Below are 6,129 nucleotides of genomic sequence, written 5' to 3' on the forward strand. Positions count from 1 at the left end.
CGATTGTTAAACATTTTCCTACGTGTTCCTGGGAAGGGAGGGAAGAAGGAAGGAAGGAAGGAAGGAAGGAAGGAAGGAAGGAAGGAAGGAAGGAAGGAAGGAAGGAAGGAAGGAAGGAAGGAAGGAAGGAAGGAAGGAAGGAAGGAAGGAAGGAAGGAAGGGAGGGAGGGAGGGAGGAAGGAAGGAAGGAAGGAAGGAAGGAAGGAAGGAAGGAAGGAAGGAAATTATTAAATGTTTATTCTGTGCAAAGTGCTGGGAATACAGACAGAAAAGTAAGACACACCTGTTCTCAAAGAGCTCACGTTCACATGGAAGGTTCCTGTTGGAAGTCAGATGGGAAAAAACCCCCACGATCTTTAGGTCGCTGTTTAACGTCATTTCCACAAATAAAATCCCGTCTGTTTTTTATATCGAACCATTGACAATGAAGAGGACTTTGGAGACGACAACTCTTTTCTGGGTCTTCAATCTCTGCAGCTGCAGCCCCTACAAGGGCAGGGATCTGGTTGCATGACCGCAGGGACTGCTTCCCAGGGTGATGCTGCAGGGGCTGGGCTAGAAGCAAGGCTAGGCCCTAGGTTCTTGGATTGGCTATTTCCATCTGGGTCCAAGGGGACATAGTGGTCAAGGTGGTCAAGAGTCCTAGCTGCTTCATTTAATTTGTAAATCCCAGGATGGCAGGGGCACTGCTGTTTTCAAACGTGCATCTTCCAAGATCTCTTTGGTGCGATTAAAGAACTCATTCTCTGGAGTGAAAAGACCTGGGTTCTAATCCCACATCTGACACTTCTTGTATGATCTGGAGTCCCTTGAGCTTCAATTTCCTTCCCTGCAAAATGAGGAGGTTGACTTGTTCAGTCTCATGCAAACTGTGGACCATACTGTCCATGGGGTTTTCATGGCAAAGATACTGGAGCCATTTGCCATTTCCTTCTCCAGTGGATTAAAGCAAACAGATTAAGTGACTTGCCTAAATTTCAAATTTGAACTCAGGTCTTCCTGACTCCAGGCCCAGTGCTCTATCCACTGATCCACCTAGCTGCCTCCTTTGGCTTATATACTAATAAAGTTGTATAACTCTAAGGTCCAGTTTAGCCCTTGATCTATGATCCTGTGAATAGGACAGAGCCTAAATGTGCAAGGCAGCTAAGGGGTGTAGTGAATTGTTCTGGTTTTGCAAGTTGAATATAATGGAATATTATTGTGCTGTAAGAAATGATAAGCAGATGGATTTCAGAAAAATACGGAAAGACTTACATGAATTGATGCTGAGTGAAATGAGCAGAACCAAGAGAACATTGTACACAGTACAAACAACATTGTATGATGATCAACTGTGACAGACTTAACTCTTCTCAGCAATACAATGATCCAAGACAATGTCAGAAGATTTATGGTGGAAAATGCTCTCTACAATCAGAAAAAGAACTATGGAGTCTGAATGAAGATTGAAGCATATGATTTCACTTTTGTCGTTGCTTTTTGTTGTTATTATTATTTATTATTCTTTCTTGTGTTTTTCCCCCTTTTATTCTGATTCTTCTCTTACAACATGACTAATGTGTAAATATGTTTGACATGATTATAATGTATAACCTATGTCAGATTGCTTGTTGACCTTGGGATGGGGGAGGGAAGGGAGGGTGGGAGGAAAATTTGGAACTCAAAAAATTATCTTTACATGTAATTGGAAAAAAATTAAAATAAATTTTTTTAATAGTTCTGATTTTGAACTCTAGAAGATCTGAGTTTGAATCTTGCCTTGGGTACTTCAAAGCTGAGAGTCAGGGCAAATTGCTTCCTTTAGATTTTAAGGTCTGGAACTATTTTCACTTTTCTTTGAATCCCCAGGGCTTAGTACAGTGCTTGGCTAATAGAAGCACTCTTATTATCTCTTCCCTTACTGTTAGTTTCCACTTGTCTTTAATTGTTTTTGTTCTTTACCTTCTGAAAATAGTTCTCCTTGATAGAAGAAACAGAAGCAAAATAAAAGTTGAGTAATTGTCTTTTCTACAATCATTTCTATTAACCCATTCATCCCCAAGCAATAGACCTAGCCCTTTTTTTTTAAACTTCCTTGATCCCAAGGACGATAAGGGTTAAGTGACTTGCCCAGGGTCACACAGCTAGTAAATGTCAAGTGTCTGAGGCCGGATTTGAACTCAGGTACTCCTGAATCCAGGGCCCTATTTTTCTTAAAAGCCTTTTTTATTGACCTCAGCATCCACCAACAAGTTCAGCTCATTTAGCACTCCTGACATTATTCTTAAAGGATTATGCCATGCCTTTGCAGTAATCCTTCATTACATATCTTTGCTTGGATTGTATGGATGTGTCTTTTAGAAATATAAGTTGATTGGTGAGTTCCCTGTCCACCATCCATATCAACAATCATTTGAAGTCAGCATGCATTTATTAAGCACCTATAATAGGTCAGACATGTGCTAAACCCTGGGATTCAAAGAAAGTGTGTGTGTGGGGGGGGGGGAGACAGTCCTTTCTTTCCAGGAATTCTCAATCCAATGGGAAAGACAATATGCAAACAACTATACACAAACAAGATATACATTGGATAGACTGGGGATGGTCTCAAAGGGAAAGCACTAAGATTAAGAACGATGGGGAATATTCCTTGCAGAAGGTAGAGCTTTAACTAATATTTGAAGGTAACTAGAAGGCAGAGATGAGGAGGGAGAAGTTCCCAGCATGGAGGACAGCCAGTAAAAATGCCACCAATTGAGAGATGGAGTGTCTTGTGCCAAGAGGAACAGGAAGGAGGCAGGTGACATTGAATCTCAGAATCCACTGTTAGCAGGCCTAACGTGGGCCAAGATCCAACAAAAGCAACAACAAAGACTCAGAAGGATTGGTCAGAGAAAACGAAAATCAGGAGAAAGCAGTGCCACGGAAACCTGCAGAGAAAAGAATATCAAGGAGAGTAAAGAAAAGGCCACACTAGTCTCTTTAGATAACTCTCCCTTTTCCTCCTCATTAGAATTGTTTATTTTTGTGTCCTAAGAATTTCATCCTTTTTTTTTTTTGAGGCAAGTGAGGTTAAGTGACTTACCCAGGGTCACACAGCTTGATTTTAACTCAGGCCCTTCCAACTTCAAGGGCCTATGCGCTATCCACTGTGCCACCTAGCTGCCCCAAATAATTTTATTCTTAATAGCTCTCCATCCTACCATGCCTGCCATTCTAGAATATTCTTGTCTTTTTTTAATCTGTTCCCCAAAATTCCAGGGTACATGCCAGACTAGTTCCTTCTTTCTTCTGCTCTATTCCAAATTCTAAGACAGAATTGTCGGTTCACACTAAGGTTCCTATCATACCTACTTCAGTAATCAGTTCTTTCTTGTTGGCTAGAATCTGCTTCCAGCTTAAAAATTCCTCTCCTTACTTCACCCATTTTTAGAATAATGACATTATCATTGAAGTATTTTGAGAACCTAGCAGCTGCTCTGCTTTTGGCCAAAAGCAATCTTCAGATGCCCTAATGGTTGGAGCCTGTCATCACTACTCGACTTCTCCATGAAGAGATTCATGGCCTCTTGTCCAAACTACTCATCCAATAATGTCTTCTTCTATCCGTGTGGCCTGTATACACTCCCATGACAATATCATGTCTTTTTCTCCCTCCATTGAGTTTCATCCAGTGTTCACCATGCTTCCTCCCTCAGGTTCAATCTTCATAGGTTTACCTTCAAATATGGGTATTAATCTATTTCTCCTTTTCTCTCCTTTACCTTCATCCCTTTGTCCTTTCTTACCCTTCTTCCTTAAAAATGGAGGAAAATATAGGTGCCATGATCAAGATCTATCTCTACAGGCATCTCCAATTCAAAATGCTCCAATTAATCCTCTTCCTTGTAAAATTTGCTGATCCTCTGAAATCTTATTTCTTTTTTTAATGACAATATGACCCTCCAAATTACCCAGACTAAAGGGTCTTCCCACACAGTTAATCCAAACTCTGTGTCTGTTGTACACCAAATATCTACTTTCTTTTCTCCATTCACACTACCACTGACTTATATATGAAGACCTGATCACCTCTCACCTGAAATATTGTGATATTTTCCTAACTCAGCATCTCTGCCTTTTGTCTCTCTTCTCCTCTTACATCTACCCTTCACACAGGGTCCAGATTAATCTTTCTCAGACAGAGAGCTGATCATATTAAGCCCCAAATTAAAAACATTCAGTAGCTCCCTGTCACCTTTGGGATGAAATGCAAACCATTATCCTGACATTTAGAAGCAGCTAGGTTAGACAGCGGATTGATCACTGCACCTAGGGTCAGGAAGACTTAAAGTCAGAAAGCCTCAGATACTCCCTAACTTTCTGACCCTGGACAAGTCATTTCACCTCCATCTGCCTCAGTTTCTTCGAGTGTAAAAAGGGGATATTAATGGCAACTACCTTCCGGGATTATTGTGAGGATCAAATGAATTATTTGCAAAGTGCATAGCACAGTGCCTGGCATATAGTAGCTAGGTATTTAATAAATGCTTGTCTCCCTTCCTGAAGCCTTGCACATTTTTTCTCCAACCTGCTTTTTCTAGTTTTGTTGTATACTGTTCTCTTCTATGCCTTCAATCCTATTCAGTAGACATTTATTAAGCATCTACTATGTACAGTCATTCTAATCACACTGAACTAGGAGCCAGTCCTCAGTTTGGTACTAAACTCTCCTGCTTCTGTGCCTCGCCCACCTAAAATGTACTTCTTCCTTTATTATTTTGTAACCTGGCTATTCAGGGCAGATAGGCAGCTTGGCAGCTAGGCTGTGCGGTACATCCAGGGCTGACCCAGGAGGCAGGAGGAGATGAGTTCAAATCTGTCATTTGCGGCAAGTCACTTAACCCTGTTTGCTTCAGTTTCCTCATCTATTAAATGAGCTGGAGAAACCACTCCAGTATCTTTGCCAAAAAAACAGCCCAAATGTGGTGGAGAAGATTCAGATAATGACTAATCAACAAACAACCAACTCTAATGCCTAAAAGCATCCGCTATGGGATCCTGCCCAATGTCCAGTTCTAACAAAAGAGAAGTATTCTTCTTGCTTCACTCCCCTAGATATGTATAAAAGAAAGCCTGCTAAGGAACAAGTTTATATTTTAATATATTTATAGTCTGGCTTTTCCACATGGGGCCTTCTTGGTTGGTTTGCTGAATCATAATTGAGAGGCATTAAAAAAAAAAGTGGGGCATCTGTTTTCTCTTTCCTACCCAGCTAGATTGAAAGAGGAAATCACAGCTTCTGAATGGGGAAGAGGGAAGCCTCAAGCCCCTCCTGTCTAAGCTGTGTCCTATGAATCTGGGCCTCTGTGTTTGTTCTTTTAGGTGAAAGGGAGAGCTTTGGACTAGGCTACAACACTGTGAACTCTGAATGGTCGGGAAAGTGATCTGCCAGAATTTGGGGATAGCCAGAGCCTAAGAGGATCAAAATGCTTGACTCAGAATAGCAATGGGCTGAAGGCAACCGAGAAGGAGCAACAGGGACTCAGCTTTGCCACATTCTGAAGTGAACTTTGATGAGGGAGTGCTTTGCAGTGATTCTGGTAAATTTTTTCCCAGGGACCGAGTTAAGGTCGGGGAGAGTGTGTCTATGGCTATTGCGGTTGGAGGGGGGGGAGCCTGTTTTAACACTTTTTCCTTTTAAATTGACCTAAAGGGTTAAATACCCAAAACTGGGTATTATCTCCAGAAGGCCTCTGTTAAAAAGGTATAATTGGGGCAGCTAGGTGGCGTAGTGGATAAAGCACCGGCCCTGGATTCAGGAGGACCTGAGTTCAAATGTGACCTCAGACACTTGACGCTTAACTAGCTGTGTGACCCTGGGCAAGTCACTTAACCCTCATTGCCCCCTGCCCCCCAAAAAAATCCTAAAAAGGTATAATTTATCTGGGACCTCATACTTCCTGTATGATTAACTTCTCCGAACCTTAGTGTAGGTTTAGGACAACAACAACAACAATAACAACAACAATAGCTAAGTTACACAGCACCTACTATATGCCAGGCACTGCGCTAAGCACTTTATAAATTTTAGTTAATTTAATCCTCAAAACCACCCTGGGAGGGAGGTGTCTATATTATCCCCATTTCATAGATAAGGAAACTGAG

This window comes from Dromiciops gliroides, chromosome 4 (genome assembly GCF_019393635.1).
Source record: "Dromiciops gliroides isolate mDroGli1 chromosome 4, mDroGli1.pri, whole genome shotgun sequence".
Classification (NCBI taxonomy): domain Eukaryota; kingdom Metazoa; phylum Chordata; class Mammalia; order Microbiotheria; family Microbiotheriidae; genus Dromiciops; species Dromiciops gliroides.